Source organism: Epinephelus lanceolatus, chromosome 15, assembly GCF_041903045.1.
Source record: "Epinephelus lanceolatus isolate andai-2023 chromosome 15, ASM4190304v1, whole genome shotgun sequence".
Lineage (NCBI taxonomy): Eukaryota > Metazoa > Chordata > Actinopteri > Perciformes > Serranidae > Epinephelus > Epinephelus lanceolatus.
The window spans coordinates 964,057-984,264 of NC_135748.1; the positions used below are offsets into that span (position 1 = coordinate 964,057).

The window sequence follows — 20,208 nt, forward strand, 5'->3', positions numbered from 1 at the left end:
TCCCGTACTGACTTTAACCTCTCCCGAATTGGTCATCTTGTCGATAGCGCTGTAGGCTTGCTGCGAACAACACTCGACTCTGTAGCTCCTCTTAAAAAGAAGTTAACAAAGCAAAGAAAGTTCGCTGCCTGGTATAACAAGCAAACCTGTAAGTTAAAACAAATATCGCGAAAATTTGAAAGGAATTGGCGATTAACCAAACTGGAAGAATCTCGTTTAGTCTGGGCAGACAGTCTCAAAACATATAAGAGGGGCCTCCGCAATGCCAGAGCAAACTATTACTCAGCATTAATAGAAGAAAACAAGAATAACCCCAGGTTTCTTTTCAGCACTGTAGCCAGGCTGACTGAGAGTCACAGCTCTATTGAGCCTTGTATTCCTTTAGCCCTTAGCAGTAATGATTTTATGAGCTTTTTTAATGACAGAATTCTAACTATTAGAGGCAAAATTCATGACCTCCTGTCCTCATATAGTACCTATCTAACCTCAAACACAGCTGTAAGACCTAATATATATTTAGATTGCTTCTCCCCAATTTCTCTTCAAGAATTGACCGCAGTGATTTCTTCATCTAAATCATCAACATGTCTCTTAGACTCCATCCCAACTAGACTACTTAAGGAAGTCTTACCTTTAGTTAACACTCATATATTAGATATGATCAATATATCCTTATTAACAGGCTATGTACCACAGTCTTTTAAGATAGCTGTAATTAAACCTCTCCTAAAAAAGCCCACCCTGGATCCAGAGGTGTTAGCCAACTATAGACCAATATCTAATCTTCCCTTTATGTCAAAGATCCTTGAGAAAGTAGTCGCAGACCAGCTGTGTGATTTTCTCCATGAATTTATTTGAGGAATTTCAATCAGGATTTAGAGTGCATCATAGCACTGAGACAGCACTAGTTAAAATTACAAATGATCTTCTAATTGCTTCAGACAAAGGACTCGTCTCTGTACTTGTTTTATTAGATCTTAGTGCGGCGTTTGACACGATTGACCATCAAATTCTGCTACAGAGACTGGAACATTTAATTGGCCTAAAAGGTTCTGCACTAAGCTGGTTTAAATCTTATTTATCTGATCATTTTCAGTTTGTTCACGTTCATAATGAATCATCCTTACGTACTAAAGTTTGTTTTGGAGTTCCGCAAGGTTCTGTGCTCGGACCAATCCTATTTACTCTATTTATGCTTCCTTTAGATAACATCATTAGAAATCACTCTGTAAATTTCCATCGTTACGCGGATGATACTCAGTTGTATTTATCGATGAAGCCAGAAGAAAGTAATCAATTAACTAAACTTCATAACTGCCTTAAAGACATAAAAACCTGGATGAGCACCAATTTTCTGATGTTAAATTCAGAGAAAACTAAAGTTATTTTTCTTGGCCCCAAACAACTCAGAGACTCTTTATCTGATGACATAGTTTCTCTAGATGGCATTGCTCTGGCCTCTAGCACTACTGTAAGAAACCTTAGGGTAATATTTGATCAAGATCTGTCTTTTAATTCTCATTTAAAACAAACCTCACGGACTGCATTTTTTCATCTGCGTAATATTGCGAAAATTAGGCCTATCCTGACCCAAAAAGATGCAGAAAAATTGGTCCACGCTTTTGTTACCTCTAGGCTGGATTACTGTAGCTCTCTTTTATCAGGTAGCTCTGATAAGTCTTTAAAAACTCTCCAGCTAATTCAGAATGCAGCGGCACGTGTACTAACAGGAACTAAGAAACCAGATCATATTTCTCCTGTTTTAGCTTCTCTGCACTGGCTCCCTGTAAAATCCAGAACTGAATTTAAAATACTACTGTAAACTTATAAAGCTCTAAATGGTCAGGCTCTGTCATATCTTAGAGAGCTCATAGTGCCATATTATCCCACCAGAACACTGCGCTCTGAGAATGCAGGGTTACTCGTGGTCCCTAAAGTTACCAAAAGTAGATCAGGAGCCAGAGCCTTCAGCTATCAGGCTCCTCTCCTGTGGAATCATCTTCCTGTTGCGGTGCGGGAGGCAGACACCATCTCCACATTTAAGACTAGACTTAAATGTATAATTCAGGTTGAAAATTTTTATGACTTTTTTATGATTTACATCTCTCAGCTTATGATTAGGCCAACTATACCCAAAAAATAGTTTAAAAAATTCATCTTCACAGATAAAAAGGGCAAAAATGTGGTGAAAATTGTGAGTTTCTGAGGCTCACACCAAAAACTGAGTTTTTTTCATATATACAGTGATGACGTAGCATGGGGGAGTCGTCCTGACCCCGCAGCGTACAGTAAACAGCGCAGTAGTAGTTTGACAGTGTGTCAGGGTAGTCAGTAGTCAGTTGTCTTGTCAGTAAGTTAATATTTAGTCAGTAAGTAGTCAGTGTCAGTCAGTATTCAAGAGGTTAGTCAGTAGTCTGTCAGTATTCAGTGACATTAGGTCAGTCAGACTCAGTAACGTTAGCAAGGTGTTCGGGCGGCTGGCGGTTCTTAGCTAATGTTAGTGTGCTAGCTAGCTAGCTCTCCGTTTGTTTCTTATTAGCTAGTTTTGTCCAGCTTTTCACATAACGGTGAGATTCTGCGTTTGTGGAGGCTGCACAAACTCTAGTCTATCTGGACATAGAGTTCATACTTTTCCAACAAATAGGAAAAGTGACACTTTTCGTGCGTGGGTGCGTTTTGTCCAAGTGAGGAGACGGGACTTCACTGCGGCATCAGCAACGAAGAACGTGGTTATTTGTGGTTATTTACACTGGAGGATTATAATCCCGGGGACATGATGGAGTGTGAAATGGGATTTCGCCACCACAACCCGGTGAGAATGAGAGTGGGTGCAGTTCCCTCTCTGCACACAGCAGCATCGTCGGCTCCACCATCAGCAGCACTGCCGACCTCGTCTCGGCCAGGACACAGCTCGGCTCGACAAAAGCGGGATCTGCACAAAGTGAGTCATTTTCTAATGATTGCCAACTTCCAAATTGCCAGCATAATGTAACATTAACGCTAGCTACTAATTGTTGTAAGGCGTAATTGGTAACCATAGTTTGCTAACACTGTTACAAACTGGTAAACGCCTGTAGCCTATAAGTTACATAAGTTACATTTCATCCCCTCAGGCATGCCCTTAGCCTATAGCCCAAATGACATGACACCCGTTGGACTGGGAAGCTTGTGAAAATATTGTAGCTAGCTAGCTATATGAGACAACGTGTGCGAGCGAGCCCTCCTCCGTCTGTCAATGGCGGTAAGGCAGCGCTACGAATGTGCACGAAGGGCAGGCTCGTGTTTGCTGCAGAGACTAGCGGGTTGCACGGGGCTTTATTTCACTCGCCCGGTGACCAGTGACCACTATCAGGGAAACGAGCTGTGTCATCAGAGGACCAGCAAAATGACGCATTTACCAGTCTGTTGCAATTATAAGCACTCTGAAGTGTACAACTTGGTTGGACTTTGTGAGCACAGCTAGCTAATACATTTGTCATGTATTTCATGTGGCGTCATGTTGGTGTGCTATAAGGTTTTGGGAGATGCTGCAAGTGGAGATGCACCGCCTGCAGTCCTTGACAATTCGGACCAAGAGGCCTTTCCAATGGCTCCTCACCATCTGTGCTGCAAAGTATAACTGAGTGTAACATCAGACCCTTGCATCGTTCATCAGGTAATGAAACTATACTCTTATCTACAATAAGCTATAGCCTACATACAACACTCCATTAAATTGCATCATGTAGGAAGATAATTTATTACACATCTTAGTATGATGCAGGTGGGTACAACTTTGATTGGTTTAGGCTAGATTCTACATGTGTATCTGTTGTGGCTACTAAATATCATGTTGTATATTTTCATCTTTCTTTGTATATGTGTGTGTGTCTATACATCTTCCTCTCTGCTCTTATTCCAGTGCAGTAGCTCTTCCTTGTCAGTGTTGACCCTGCTGTTTTCTCTCGTCATTATTGTTATTGTTGCATATGACACTGTTTAATATTTCTTTCATTGTACTTTTTCTACAGGCTTCTCTTGGCAGCCCTGCATTTCAACAACAATGGCAGCAGAGAGATTGCCTGGACCAGTGATGGTGAGGCCTGTTATGCCGTTTCCTACCCAAGGTTCCGCAAAGGTGACTGCGTCGTCTGTCCCGTCAATGAGAAGCCATCATACGATTAGCAGTTTGTCAGTCCCTAAATATTATTAAGTGAGCTGGTTCATGAGTCAACCATGTCACTGAATTTGTCTCCTTTTCCTAGCATATGCATCAGCCCTCATGGAGTCTCTGAGAGTGGGATACTCCAGGTCGCCACAGGCTCTATGTGAGAAGAGTACTCTGTTGTCCTCAGCCACACCTGCCCCCCTTTGCAGATCCTACCAGCAGATCAGCAAGGATGAAGCCGTTGGCCAGCATCGTGCATGGCGGTCACGCTTCAGCACAGGACATTAATGCAGATGCTATTATACTTTTTCTGTGTGTTTGGAAATATATTTTGTATTGATATATTCTTGCACTGGAAACTAGCGGCTGCCAATAATGTGTTAACATTAGGGTTATTTTTTTGTGTATTTCTCACCGTGTATCACTTGCATCAACACCGCATCCATGGGGGCGGCCATTGTTGTTTAGAGGAGTAAGGTAATTGGTTTAGAGTGCTGTGTGACGTCAGAAATCGTGACTGGGAGTACATCGATCTAGTATGAGTTCACAAGTGGGAAGTTACGAGTTTGACTGCCATTCCAGTGCACGTTCACGGGTAGAAGGTTGTAAAAACACGAGTTACAGGTTGCCTGGAACATGTCATAATGTGACAAAAAAGCTTGATAAAAGAACAGAATAGAAGAGCAAGTGCGCAACCTAGAGACCTAAAGTTTCTATACTTTTGTCTATGTGACACACTACATAATTGATTCTTATTGAAGTCACATGAATGAAATTGTAGTGCAGCTGCTGAACAGTTCACACCCTAATGTCTCACCTGTACAGAGCAACATTGTATATTTTCTAATGTAGTTTACATGATATCTGATGCGTTTGTGTTTAGACAAAAGCAGTGTTGGGCAGTAACATATTACACATTACTCTAAACTTTACCCAGCAACGAGTAAAGGGATAACATTTTCCAAAGCAGTATTTACATTACAGTTACTAAGTCAGGTAACTGAGTTACTTTGAGCTACTTTGTTACCAGAAAGTAATTTGTTTTTGTCCAAATAAGGCTTAACAATGATGATGCCAATGTGTAGATTGACAGAAGTCATTGGTGTCATGCAACATTATTTGTTTTGGTACAACCATTTGTCTTTGCTGCACATAATACTGTATGTCTAATTGTTCATTCATATTGATCTGATAAAATTGATCTAATAAAATTGACTACAAGAGAAGTTGGCTAAACAAACGCACTTTTTTTTCATATGGGGTTTACATTATATTGTAAAGTAATGAGTGAAGTAATTACTTTAGTTTCTTTAGTTTATCGAGGGACAGTGTCCAATAGCGTTAAACAATTACAAGAAATGAGGAGATGGTTGGTTAATTACCCCCCAAATGAGATCCTCGGGTCTGGGGGTCAGATTCTCCACCAGTGCCCAGAAGGAAGGAACCTCCCTGCACCACATGCTCTCCACAGTAGAGGGCATGGCCTGGCATTTCCCACACAAGACCTATCAAATAAAACGTGTATCACTAAACTAAACACCCTAATGTCTCACCTGTACAGAGCAGTATTGCATATTTTCTAATGTAGTTTACATGATATCTGATGCGTTTGTGTTTAGACAAAAGCAGTGTTGGGCAGTGACATATTACACATTACTCTAATGTTACCCTGCACTCTCAGTTTATTTTTGTGGATGGAGGTTCTCAAAACCTAAAATAGCTAATACGATCACTTTTTGTGACAAGATGCTCTGTGATGACTTAATTGATCCCTGAAGGAAATTCCTGTGAACTATAATAGGCAGACGAATAGGCCTGCACCTAACGTGGCAGTGTCACAACACTGTAAAAGGTTATTGCCATGCATCAGACTATAACAAAACTAGAATTTGAAAAACGGTGTCCTGCCGAATCCGACTCCCTTTCGCGTGCTGTTCGGTCTGCGACAAAACGAGTGTTTAGCAGGCTAACGTTAGTTCTTCCTCATACACCGCCTCGGCTTGAATCTGCACTATTACCACATTACACCGGGTTGTCTCAGTCTTCTCCTTTCAGTTTTGCATAATGGGGATGCAAAGTCACGTTTGCTCTCTGAAGTTAGTGGCAAGCTGCACTTGCTCAGGCGCCAGTGATCAGGCACATGAAATGGTAGGCTAATACACTGTTATTGACTATATGAATTATCCTCCTAATTATATTATTTCCTTCCATTGTTAATATAAATGGTCAATGTTGGTGGCCCCTATTGATTGTTAAAATGTGAACACAGCATTAGATCTTGCTAGCTAGTACTAGCTAGCCTGGCCACCAAGACTTTCCTCTTTGATAAAGCTTATAGTTAGGGCTGGCTCAGGCTTGCCTTGTACCAGCCCCTAGTTAGGATGACTTAGGCCTAGTCTGCTGGGGGACCCCCTATAATACACTGGACACCTTCTCTCCTTCTCTCTCTCTCTCTCGTGTCCTGTTACTGCATATTGCTAACTCGGCCATACTGCATGTCACTAACTCGGCTTCTTCTCCGGAGCCTTTGTGCTCCACTGTCTCTCAGGTTAACTTATATTGCAGCGGTGCCTGGATGGTGTGACGTGTGTGGTTGTGCTGCTGCCGTGGTCCTTCCAGATGCCTTCTGCTGCAGCTGTTATCATTAGTCATACTTCTACTGTTACTATACACATATCATTATTGTCACATATGTACACTAACAGATATTAATATATACTTTCAACATATTGTACCACAACAGCCAGAATTATAATTATAATATTATTCCTTTCATTAATGTTGTTGTAAGCTACTGTCATTATCATCTGTCCTGCATCTCTCTCTGTCTTTCTCTCTGTCTCATTGTGTCATACGGATTACTGGTAATTTATCATGTTGATCTGTTCTGTACGACATCTATTGCACGTCTGTCTGTCCTGCACGTCTGTCCGTCCTGAGGTTTCTACCGTTTTTTTCCCCCCGTTAAAGGGTTTTTTTGGGGGAGTTTTTCCTTATCCGCTGCAAGGGTCCTAAGGACAGAGGGATGTCGTATGTTGTAAAGCCCTGTGAGGCAAACTGTGATTTGTGATATCGGGCTTTATAAATAAAATTGATTGACTGATTGATTGACTGATTGACTGATTGATTGATTGATCCTTTCCGGGCAATGGGAGAAGCTATCTGACCATATAAGAACCTCCCTCACCACCATGTATGGGGATGGAGAAAAAGAGTGCTGGAAGCCTGGTCCATTGGTGTTATCCCCTCTCTGGTATATATCAGTTTTCTCCAGCAGCAAAACATATGTTCTTTTTTTCTTTCTTTGCTTCTTCATATTTGCTTTCCATCTGCCAAAGATTCCTCTCTGTTGACAGACCAGTTGCTAAATCCTCTTGGGAACGGGTAGCCTCATGAGCTTGGTCAGTCAGTGTACTGTATCAGTTCCTGCCTGTTCATCCTCCTGCTGGTGTTTACAGAGCTCATCCAGTTCCACACATTCAAGTTTCTCCTCTGGCTTAGCTAAATAGGATCAAAACTCTCTCTCAGGGACTGGTCAGAGCCTATTTCTCACTTCAAATGTTTATACAAAAATTTTTTAGCTTACTATTTAATATGAGATAATTTGCTATTGGACAGCCACCATATTGCTTTCTGTGATTAGCTTGCATTACGTCACCCACCAGCAAGAGTGTTTAATTGTTCGGTGCGGTGCACTGCATTCTTGTAGTTGTAGTTTTCTACCCCTTGAGCAAAAGCAACAGCCCTTTTCCTCTGTTTTCTCTGGTCTTATAGCACCTGTTTCCAAAGTATTTATGTCTTTCTATTACATTGACATGCCTGCTTTATAAAAAGACCATCTTTCCAGCAGTGAAATACTTCTTTAACTAAAAAGCAGCTAATGAAAATAACTGTGATATGTTGTTATATTGCAACATTTTCTCATAGAACAGTTTGTATGATATCCTACAAACTTGTGCCCCACGAATGAAGTTACGTCCTTAACATACAGTTAGTAATTAACACTAACTAACTAACTAATTACGGAGGTTAGGTTGAGGCAATAAAACTACTGTGGTTTGGTTTAGGAAAAGAAACATGGTGAGGACGTACCTTGAAATTACTCAAAGTTCACACGGATCCAAACATGCGATTCCACATGAAAGTCACAGACAGAAAAATATATATGAATAGTCTGTGTACTGATCAGGGCAGTAGTCACCATATACACTGAGGGGGACACATCCCCCCCAATGTTTAGATATGCCCAAAATGCCCCCCCCCCCCCCCCAATATATATCTGAAACTGAAAAACAACAACAAAAAAAAAGGGTTTTTTTTCCATTGCTATTCTACGATAGGCAACCACATACCACCATCCGAAATAATGTAATCATCATAGTTATAATTAAACATAACAAATCCCCGTTATTATTACTATCAGTTCAAGTATTGCGGTTCTGCGTGTGGTTTGTCCAAGTGTTTACTTTAGTTTAGTTTAGTTTAGTTTAGTTTATTTCAGACAGTCGTAACATAAAAGGTAGGTGGAGTTGCCATAGCAGAATGCCAAGGCTGGTTGCCATGGTTGCCATCAACGTTGTTGTCAGACTACTGTATGGGTAACGTTCCAGACAGGCAATGTAAATTTGTCTCTCTATTCATTACTGAATAAAAGTGGAAAACGAGAATGTGATATGAGCGTTACGTAGGCTATATTGTAACTGCTCATTGTGATTTTGTAAAGTGTTATGAAATTTTGATGTCGTGAATGGTTATTGTTTTGCAATGTTGCACCGAATGTAACCATGTTATAATAGCTAGCTGGCTAGCTAGCTAACTAGCTAGCTAACAACAAGCCTGCGTGAAGTTTGAACTTGGAAGTGTCTCTCATAACGTTAGCGCTGCATGTGTAATTTCACAGTGAGTCGTCATGGGCAAGAGGAAGGGTGGCAGAGACATTTTTTTGGCCAGTCTCAGAAAAGAAGCAAAGTAAGTTAAGAGCAGTGAGAAAACGAGTAGCATTACTCTATCAGTCGGATTATAGAAGTAACGTTAGTTAAATGGTACGGTAGCATTAGTGCAAAAAAATGAGTCAGTGTTTCTTGATATAACAATTATTGTCATTCAGATCAGAAATGGTTTGTAGGCTATCTGAGCAAGAGACACCACTTGTTATCTGATAGTATTTCTTCTATGTTCACTTTGGTGTGTTAGACATTTAAAAGAAAGAAACGTATCTCATGTGTTAGTGAATTTGTACGTATTTTACTTTAGAATTTCAATGGCAGGAAGTAAGGGTGTGTGTGTTTGGGGGGGTGGGGGGTGCAGATTTGGTCCCCCCTAATGTTGACTCCATGGCTACAGCCTTGGTATTGATACATAATCACACAGACTCACACAGATTCTGATGGACGCTAGTTTTGTTTTTTCTTTTATGTTCTGTTCTTGATAGATATATAGATACAGATATCTATATCTAGATATTGTATTTATAATAGTATATATTTATTGTCTTTAAACTAACTATACTGTTGGAGATATTTGGAAGAGTATTGCATTTTTCCCTTACCAAAAAAAGTACATGTGGACTTGAGTAAAACACAGTTCACATTTTAATCACATATGAAACAACATTTCACATAAAAAAAAAAAAAAAAAAATCACACAATACCAATAGGGCCATCACAATCACAAATTTTAGTTGCTGATTAATTGTGATAGACAGTTAATGATTTAATTGTCCTTTCCTTTACAATATTTTCTCAGATAATGGCCCCAGGGGAAAAAGCAAAGGTGGATAAACTCCTCGTGCCTGTCATTAATGTACATACCAATAATGCATATTTCCATTACTTCAATTTAAAAAAAAAACAGTATAATCATGCTATATTCAACACTTTGTTGGTCTGGATTAATAACCTAAAGTGTTATTGTTCTTTTTCAGTCAGTGTGGGTGTATGTGCGTTAATGTCCCAGACAAACTTTTTGTAGTGACATGCAAGTGCCACATGATGGCAATAGCTACATCTGAAATACCATATTGTCAACTATGCAAATTTTCCAGATGTGCTCCTGCAAATGTTTCAAAGATAAGAGCCTTGTTAAAAATGTAGGTTGGTCTAACAAAATGCCACAGGGCTTTTAATTTGAAATGGATACAAGTAGTGTTGAGCTTGTATTAACAAATAACGACTCAAAGCAGAGCAGATCAGAAAAGAAGAAAACTTCATACTAAAATATGATCAAATCTACTTATCAAGTGAATCAGAGATAAAGGCATGTCTCTGCTGCAAATAAACTTCTCACTCTATTGTTAATAGATTTGTTTTAGCTAATTTGATAAACTGCATGGATAGGGACAGTATTCAGTAAAACTTTGACATTCACTTCACTTTTTTCTTTCTCTTCTTTTTGTCAATACAGTCTTTATGCCACGAACAGGCAAACATGTTTGTGGAATAGAAAATCATACAGGGAATATTACATAAGAAAATCAGCTGTTTGGTCCAATTACATTGTACATTACATTACATTACAACCATTCTAAACTGAGTTTGAATATAATACAAGGCTTGGAATTCCCTTGAATATGGAATCTAACAATTTAACGAAATGATAGCCGTCAGTTTAAATAATCACAGTCAGGTGAGAATGTAATAAATGTCACAGGCCTGAATACAGGCCCATTTAGTTTTGGGATTATTCACCTGTCTAGGAGTGTTCCATGTCATATCCTTCATGATAATACCAGTATAGTTTTTAATATGATAAAAAATTAATTGCATGATAATGACAATATTTTGACTTCTTGTCATAATGACATCATATCATTATGCACAGCAACATCAAGCATGGCTGACAGAGAAACCACTACACGGTGTAGGAATTAAGTTAAAAAAAAGGGAGAAACTTCAGTAATGTAGAACCAGTGGCATTCTTAAGCTTGGGTATCTTGAATGTCTAATGAACAGCTCTGGACTTTTTAGACCCTTTCAGCGACTTGCTGCTCAAAATAAACTCAGTTAGTGGCTCCTTTAGAAGCAGCACAGCGCCTCTCCTCCCTCTCCTCTCTTGCTGTGAGGATGAAAGAATCAGCAGGTCCTCTTGTCATAAGGTAATCGCAATGTAAGCCTACGTGAATCTCAACAAAACAACTATACATGTGTAAATGTGCAATAGTCTTTGTTCCATACAGCCTGTCACAACAAATACAGGTCTGTGTGTGTGTGTGTGTGTGTGTGTGTGTGTGTGTGTGCACGTGCGTGCGCGCATGCGTGCGGGGTGGGAGGTTGATTGTCCGTGCAGACTGCACAGGTCCACGTGTACCAGCCTGTGTAGTAACTTTTAAATAATGATTTTGTTAATGGTTGAAATTGTCAGTTGATTTAATTTATACATATAGGCTGAAATATATACTATAAATAGATTCAAGGGTACCTTCTTGTTGTATTTGGTGACTGTTTCGATGTGTAATTTTTATTCTACTATTTATATTTTATACAGTATCTGATTCTTACTCTGAGTTAGTGTTGTTTGCAAACTAAAAAACTGACAGATCATTTTTGTTTGGTTTTTCCTGAATATTTGAAGGCAAAGTGTTGTGTTTGCCGACTTAAAATTATAACTAATTTCATGCATCTGTATGTTCTTGAAATTGATAATAAAATATTTTTTGTTATATCATCAAGAACAGTTCTGCAAAAATAGCCTTAAATATCGTGATATTATTTTAGGACCACATTGCCCACCCTTACACCTGTTTGATTGATTGATTGATTGATTGATTGTCTTTATTTCGAACATGTAAACAGTGGAAATAAAACAAAAACAAAAAAAAACAGGTAGACAAGTAAATGAATACTAAATTAAAAAAGGCAAGCAGACGGACAGACAACAATAACAAAAACGACAGAAAGACAAAAGGATGAGAAATTGATCCGCCACACGTTTCACATGCTCGAAAGGGGGTAGGAGGAAGTGTAAACTTACCTAGTCCTACCCCTTAACTCATAATAATAATAAGAAGAAGAAGAAGAAGAAAAAGAAGAAGAAGAAGAAGAAGAAGAAGAATTCATAAATAATTTATAAATGTGTATAAATATGCTTAACTACTACTATTACTAATACAATGTACGTACACATATACACACATATATATGTACATATATACACACGCACATACATACACACACACACACACACACACACACACACACACACACAGACACACACATATTTACAGTTACTGAGGCTCTTCCAGATTCCTGTACCTTGCAAATATCCTTGTATTTTTTTTTTAAACTGTCTTATATTTTGGCTTTTCTGTACTTCCACACTTAACCTATTTCACAGTTTAACTCCATAAACAGAGATACAGAAGCTCTTTTTTTGTTGTGCGGGTGCGGCAGACCTTTAAGTTTAATTGTTCCCTTAACTTATAACTCCCCTTCCTTTCAGAAAACATTTCCTGTATGTTTTTAGATAACATATTATTTCTTGCTTTGAACATTGTTTGTGCAGTTTTGAATTCTATCAGATCCAAAAATTTAAGATTTTTGGACTGTATGAATAACTGGTTAGTGTGTTCATGAAAATGTACATTAAGTTTATTTACTTTTAAGTTTATTTACTGATTATAAATTATCCTAATGGCTCGTTTTTGAAGAATGCACAATAGTCATAAAGAGCTTTTGTATGTGTTTCCCCAGGTCTCTGAACAGTAATTTAAATATGGTAATATTAATGAATTATAAAGAATATGGAGTGATTTATTGTTCAGGAAGTGCTTTGCTTTAGACAGAACTGAAATGCTTCTAGATAGTTTGTTTAATATGAGGTTTCCAGCAAATTCTGTCATCAATTATTACCCCCAGAAATTTGTTTTCATATACTCTTTCTAAGTTTACCCCCTCTATCTGTACCTGAATGTGTTCACTTTTTTTACAGTTTCCAAATATCATGATTTTAGTTTTGTTTAGATTTAGAGATAACTTGTTACTGTCAAACCATTTTTTTAATTTACTAATTTCTGAGGTCATTGTGGACAAAAGTTGCTGCAAATTTTCCCCTGAAACCAGCATATTTGTGTCATCTGCGAAAAGGACAAATTTCAGTAACTCTGATACATTGCAAATGTCATTAATGTATATATTGAATAACATCGGTCCCAGCACTGACCCCGGTGGGATGCCACACACGATGTCCAAGAGTTCTGACATATATCTATCCATCATCACAAACTGTTGTCTTCTCTCTAAGTAGCTCCCCACCCAATTCAAAACTACCACCCGGATTCCATATCGTTCTAATTTTGTGATTAATATATTGTGATTTATTGTATCAAATGCTTTCTTTAAATCTATGAATGTCCCGATTTCAAATTTCTTATTGTCTGTGGATTTGGTAATTTCTTCTGTAAGTTCTGTTAGGGCTAGTGCTGTTGACCGGTTCGCTCTGAATCCATATTGACTGTCGGTAAGTAATTTGTGCTTATCTATGAATTTGCAAAGTCTATTATTAAAGAGTTTTTCAAGAATTTTTGAGAATTGTGGGAGCAGAGAGATTGGCCTGTAATTTGTGAAGTGAAAACACTGTCAAAACATAAAATACACCTGGACTGATTTTGGAAGCATTAGCAAAAATTGGATTCCATCTCCTTCAGTTTTGGATAGTTCCTGACTGAGTGACCAACCCGTAAGAAAACAGGTGCTTTGGACAGCTGTTCACTACGAATATTACAACAACCACTCATCTTTCAATCGCATGCTTCACCTTTCCTACATTTTACATCTCCCTGTAGGACAAGATGTCTGCAACATGCTGAGCAGTTTAGCAAACAATGATAGATTTGTCAGGGAGTCTTGATGGCTGTATAATCTTTTTTTTTTTTTAACTTTTTGAAATGAATGGTCAAATTATTGTAATCAAGGTAGATATGTAAAATTATTCTTATATTATTTATTTGGGTGATCTCATCTGGTCCTAACTGGAATGAAATAGAAACATCACATTTTTTGTGAACTCACACATCTGACTAACCCAATAATTGTATTAATGCAATCAATTTTCAATGAAATAACAATACAAAATTGTTTATTTTTTTTTAATTATTATTATATATTTATTTGGATTTATTTGTCGTTATTGTGAGCCGTTATCAGACCTCAGCAGAACCTTTTCTTCAGGGGCTTGGGGTTGAATCTATACACACTAAGCTGCTTATCAACTGTCCATTAAATAAGAGATATCAGTCAATCAGTGCTGTCCACCTCTAACATCACAGAGGTCCCTCCTTAACCAGCTCCTGCATATACACACAGAATTGTATAATGTAGTAGGAGAATGTATAATTATGTTTTGTTGACTTTTTGGAGCTGTGTTTTTATATTTTATGTATTGAGTGCCATTTAATTATATACTGACAATTTTACACTCCCCTAATCTGTTTCTGTTAATTTCCAAACGGAACATTTGTATTCTACAACTGACACACAGTGTTCACAGTATTCAAAAGAAGCTGATATTCTCTTTGATGATTTTTAATACATTTTCTGTTTTATAACTGTGCTTAGTTGTAATTGTTTTGAGCATCAAAATAGTATAACGTGAACTGTGTCAGCTAATCAGATATGGATCATCACTGCACTGCGCTCAAATACTACAGTTGTGTTTACAAATGCAGACTTGTTCTAGAATCAGTGTGTGTGTGCGTGCGTGCGTGCGTGCGTGCGTGCGTGTTTTTTTGCAGTGCAGGGAGCGTCAGGGGTTAAAAGGCTAAACGGCAAGGATCATTGTTCTCAGTGAAAGGCTTCTTTGACGAACCCTACAGGGACGAGTCCACGTACACACACAGACAAAAGGCAGCAGCACTCTTGATCCTATTAACAAACACACGGACTGGGACAGAGGGTGTGTGTGTGTGTGTGTGTGTGTGTGCACGCGTGTGTGTGCACACGCGTGTGTAAAAGCAAAGAAAAGCAGCCCATCAGTAGGCCCATTGCATTTAAATGGCTGCCACTTGCCACTTATTTTACAGCAGGTGCCGTGATCACACACAAAAATCCACATACACTATCACTGTCCAGATGCAGTGACAAAATGTCCTCCACAGCTTGCACAGCAGATGATATCTCAATGGACAGGCAGTCATTTTTCTGATTAGCTTGTATCACTCAGTGCAAGGCCTTCCATATTTGCACACAGATACTGACACTGCCATTTACATCTCACGATAGATTCAAAGAGGTGCCATTTTCTTTTGCCCACCTTTGTTGCTGCAGTGGTACACTCCAAAATTGCTTGACCAGGACATGCAACCTGACAGTGGAGTGGAGGAGAGACAGCAAAAGTAAAGATGAGTGGAAACTCAGAGAGAGGGAGCAGCAGAGACAGAGAGAGCGATGTTCCACCTCATTCACTCCCACTCATGCATCTCATAAAACATGCCGACACCACTCTTCCTCTTCTCTTTTCATCATGTTGCAAATACACACTTCAAGTCATCCACAAACCTTTTAAGTACATAGAACAGCAGTTACCCACCATCTTAGGTTGATATCTATTTGTTTGGGCTCATTTCATCTATGAAAAGACATAGGGCTGGGTTTCCCTGTATATAATTTTATATCACGTCATCACTCTGAAAAAGCTACTGAGACTTGGTTTTGTTTAAATAACAGACAGGAATGCGACAATATGGCCTCATGCACCCATATTTAATACTATGTAATGAACAGTATAGCAAAGTTGCTGTCAGTAGGAATTTACATCATCTCATGTTATTTGTCATGATATAGCCCTCCACTGAAATAACTATATATCATGTGTTTGGTCCAGGAAAAAAAAATACCTCAGCAATTCCATACTAGATTTTAAAAGACAAATGCCATCTTGTCTACAGAGCCTTTAAAAACATAGATAAAGAAAGAATACCTTGTGAAGGGAAATTATTATTAGATGTGAAATTTATAATGTGAACTGTGTCAGCTAATCAGACATGGACGCAGTGATGTAGCCTACTCAAATACTACAATTGTGTTTAAATGCGGACTTGTTCTAGAATCATTCTCAATGTGTGTGTGTGTGTGTGTGTGTGTGTGTGTGTGTATGTGTGGAAGGGGTGGGGGTCTTGGCGTTGGTTTGGTGGCCGGTGCAGCGTGGGCACTGTGTTGTTATCTAGCTACTCTGCAGGCAGGACACGCCTTCTCTGGGCTCCCTCTGTGCTCTGTGGTTCTGCTGCAGCACCCTTCACGGCATTACATCACCCAGCAAGAGAGCACCCCACAAAACGCCTGCAAACACACCGTGCGCAATCTCTCTCTCTCTCTCTCTCTCTCTCTCTCTCTCACTCTCACTCTCTCTCTCACACACACACACATTCCCAGCATACACATCATTAAATGAAAATCATATATTCCACCCTGACATGCTCAAATGACTGCAGACAAAATAAATAAATAAATGAAAAATACACATGCATGCCAAAAACCAAAGCCTGGATATACACCTCTCCATCAGATACACACACATTACTACAAACACTTCACCGGCGAACACACCCACAAATACCTCGCCTCTCCCCCACCAGCAAGGCCTTTAACATCACGCTCTCTTTTTCATTGTGGCAAGGACTTTTTCGTCATGACTGTTTCGTTTTTCATATTTTTAAATAATGTTTCTTTTCTCAATACACGAACGGCTCCTTCAGTAGAAATAAACTCTATGAGATATTACATGCCTGTGCATTTGAATCTGAAATAATTATAACAAAAGGCAGAGGCATTATCTTTTTTATTTCATTTATATTTGGACACCTTTGGCACAGCAGATATTTTCGACACGGAATACAGAATATTTATGGCTTGGTAATGTCACACACTATTGCACCTTATAAAAATAAAAAACGAAAAGGGCGACAGCAGTAGGGGCAGAAAAACGACTGTATTAAAGAAAAGAGCATTCTCTAAAATCCTGCGCAATTTGACTCTCCCCGCCCAAAGGGATTAGTGTTACCTTGAGAGCCCTTGGCTTTTTGCGCCTGATTTGTCAGAGCAGTTAATCGGCTGCCAACCAGAACAGAAAAAAAAACAAAAAATAAATAAATAAATAAAAACAGGACAGCCAAATTGCCCAAAACAGCCTCCATCCTACCCGAACATCCCCCACACAGCCTTAAAAACAGGGGAACGGAAACCGAGAGGAAAAATTAAATAAATTAAATAGAGAGGGGGCTTTCAGATTTTGCAGAAAATACGCACCGTCCATGAAAGCGACATTACACTCATAAAGATTTACATTATTATACCCCCTTGCATATAGCATCGTTTATGTATCAGTTAGATGACTGAATAGTTGTTAATAATGACCTTACATTTGAAATCATATTTAATATATTCTAGTCTGATCATTTTAATTTTCAGCAATGCAGTAAAAAGATTTTGAAAAAAAAAGATTATCTATCTATCTATCTATCTATCTATCTATCTATCTATCTATCTCTATCTAGTTGTTTTTTTTTCGAAAGGACAAATTGTTTTCTCTCTCGTGACATATGCTATAAAATAGTTTTCTGTGCTTTGATGTTGGAAATGATCGTCTTAACGGGTGGTGATGAAGCACCTTTGGGCCCTTTGCAGTGAAAATAGACGCATTCTCTGGGTGGGTCACGCCCATTCTGAAGCCCGTTTTGGAAAAAGCCTGATTAGGAATTCCCCATGCATAAATGCCCAAGAATCATCTAATCCTATTAACTCTTAAAATCCGACACATCGAAATGCAGCAATGAATAAAAAATATAATTGTCATTCTCTTGCCTGTATGAATTCGCAACGATTTAGACTCTGTTACGTCAGTTAAACTGAAGCTGCTGATCAATTTCAGACAAGTGTGTAGATAATAGCGTAAAAGGAGTCATATAGACAGGAGACTGAAGCCTGGACACCTTCCTGCTTATTTAGTGGCAGGTAATGCATTTCTATGGCGCACTGCATAAGGCCTCGTATTTTCCTGAAATGACAATGGCCAGATTTGCTGTATAAATGGGACATCCTGCATTCGTCACAGTGTAAAAAACAAACTGCAAAAAGACAGTGCTCATTTTAATTCAAATTGCTGTCTATAAACGGATTTGAGCCTGATCTACAAAGCAGGCCCAGTGGCTTTTCAAATGTGGATATGTTGAAGGGGGTAACAAATGTTTGTCATCTTAAACTGCTCCATGAAATGCAGTTTATGGGGAGAAGAACAGTCACATTTCAGCAGTCCTGCCTATGCCCCCCATCCCCGGACTCCATTTGATTAATCAGGGAAGCGAAATCATCCAAATCATCATTTCGCTACAAATGTTTTTGTTTCCCCAACACAATCACTCCAACCTCACCCTTTAAAAAATACTAACGAATTTGTTTAATTTATTTCGATATTTCGAAGAAATTTTGATATGAGAAGACAATTTTTAAATGATTTTTTTTTAGACCTCAACGCTCTTGGTTGATGGCTTTAATAACATGAGAAAACAGTGACATCCGTTTGATTCATCTCAAAATGTGTGTACAAACAGCGGCCAGCAGTTGGATTTTGGAATCCAGACACAGAGAGGAAAAGGGATGATGGAGGAATGTGATGGTAATTACATAGCGAGAAACTGTGTATGCAGCCCGCTGGTGCGTGCTGTCCATCTCCGTTAACACAGAAGGTCATGTATCAAACTGCATGTCATACCGCTCGAATTACATCGAAATATGCATCTATATTTAAAGAGTGTTTGCTGGGCGGAAAGGGCTGTGCGCTGCGTGTCAGGGCGCATTTGTTTGACATTTTAACACGAAGCTGCAGACGACAACAATGCGTGGACACTGGACACCTGGCGTTCATGCTATTCATTATTCATCATCCCCAAAACAAGGTAAAGGAAATCTATTTACGTCGCGGTTTACGTCTTTTTGGAGTTAGTGTCCTTAATATTTGACACACAGGCGTGGTTTAAACGCTGCATGGACGTATCTGCAAGATAAAAAAGAAAATTGATCATTCATATTGTAAATATTGCCTTGGGGGACCGGAGAAGAGCAGAGAGGACGTGTAATTCTATACCCGCCTGTCACAGTGCCTCTGTTCTACCGGGGGAATTAAGAGGCCAACATGGCAGAAATTGCTATCCTGAATCCTACAAACGCCGCTGTTCCTTCAGGACACGCACACCTGCTTCGGCTCGACATATCCACCGTTTCGGTGCGCGCAAACTGGGGGAAAAAAGTCCTGTAAAGTGGCAAGTTCCGCCATACCTGTGTGTCATGAGTGAAAACTGCAGCCCTTTCTGCCTCATATTTCCTCTGGCCCCTGCTCCTGTCTCACTTCGTTCAATTCGGAAGGGTTTTCTACACGGACAGGCAACATGAACAGGTTGGAGTAAAAAGATGACGCTACTGACCTTAGTTAAACACACCGCCGATTGTATCCAACTGCGAAAATCCAGCTGTAAACTCCACAGAGGCGTAGATTTTAAAATCCAGGATCCCTCTAAAAGCAGCAGTGTTTCCGCTGCTGGTGCGGGGCGGTGAGCACCAGGCGTTACCGGGCTGGGTTTATCGTTCCTCACAGGTGCATCGACCACGGTGCATCAAACGCACAAAAGCCGCTATTAGCTCGGTGCGACTTGCAGCGGCTGCAGGCAAGAGGCGCACCACGCATACAAACGCGCACACGCGCGCCACTCTGGTCCGCCCTCTACTCACTACACGCCATTTAAAGGCGTACGACGGTTCGTAAGCGGGCCCGACACACACACACACACACACACACACACACACAGTCATTTCCTCCTTAAATAAAATGAGTGCCCATAATTGTTCCTGCAGCTATCTTGTATCCACAGATTTTCAGAGTGTTCTCACTTTGCTCATTTTTAGTCACTATTTGTGTTGGTGATGTATAGTAGCCTATGTTACACAATTTCCCTATTGGTATAATCAATCAATCTTTATTTATATAGCGCTTTTCATACAAAAAAATGCGACACAAAGTGCTTCACAAGATAAAAAAAAAGCAATGAAAAACCCGCCCCTCCCACCCCCCCACATATAACA

At 39.3% G+C, this 20,208-nt stretch overlaps 1 protein-coding gene across 17 annotated transcripts in view; it reads right to left on the minus strand.

Annotated features, from left to right (window-relative positions):
- nrxn3a (neurexin 3a) overlaps positions 1-19,876 on the minus strand; it is a 651,034-nt gene extending 631,158 nt beyond the window's left edge. For 5 of the 17 annotated variants that reach the window (XM_078174845.1, XM_078174849.1, XM_078174844.1 and 2 more), the window contains exon 1: positions 19,554-19,872. The gene's annotated coding sequence lies outside the window, so the exon portion shown is untranslated. Of the gene's footprint in view, positions 1-15,391; positions 15,443-19,553 lie in introns of all 17 variants that reach the window. The other 12 variants (XR_013493313.1, XR_013493312.1, XM_078174850.1 and 9 more) reach the window with 6 other exon arrangements.
- Positions 19,877-20,208: the final 332 nt, after the last annotated feature.